This window comes from Octopus bimaculoides, chromosome 15, assembly GCF_001194135.2.
Source record: "Octopus bimaculoides isolate UCB-OBI-ISO-001 chromosome 15, ASM119413v2, whole genome shotgun sequence".
Classification (NCBI taxonomy): domain Eukaryota; kingdom Metazoa; phylum Mollusca; class Cephalopoda; order Octopoda; family Octopodidae; genus Octopus; species Octopus bimaculoides.
This window is the reverse complement of record NC_068995.1, coordinates 40027301-40027667: the sequence shown is the minus strand read 5'-3', so window position 1 is coordinate 40027667 and position 367 is coordinate 40027301. Positions and strand designations below refer to the sequence as shown.

The window sequence follows — 367 nt, the reverse complement described above, 5'->3', positions numbered from 1 at the left end:
CGTTTCTTATTTCTTTACTGCTCACAAGGGGCTGCACACAGAGGGGACAAACAAAGACAGACAAACGGATTAAGTCGATTAGATCGACCCCAGTGCGTCACTAACTGGTACTTATTTAATCGACCCTGAAAGGATGAAAGGCAAAGTTGACCTCGACGGAATTTGAACGCAGAACGTAGCGGCAGGCGAAATACCAGCGTGCTAACGTTTCTGCCAACTCACCGCCTTCGTCCAGTAGCAGATGATGACGGCACCGTGATTACTACTCTCAAGGAGAAAGCCTCCACTTTGCGTCCAACGCCGCACTGTACACACTTGGCAAGTCTCCAATTCGATTCCCTTTACCCTTGAAGGTCTTCCACTTTGC

General features: G+C 49.0%; 1 long non-coding RNA gene across 1 annotated transcript in view; it reads right to left on the bottom strand.

The window, feature by feature from the left end:
• LOC106873515 (uncharacterized) overlaps nt 1-367 on the bottom strand; it is a 94726-nt gene that overhangs the window by 44210 nt on the left and 50149 nt on the right. The window lies entirely within an intron of this gene.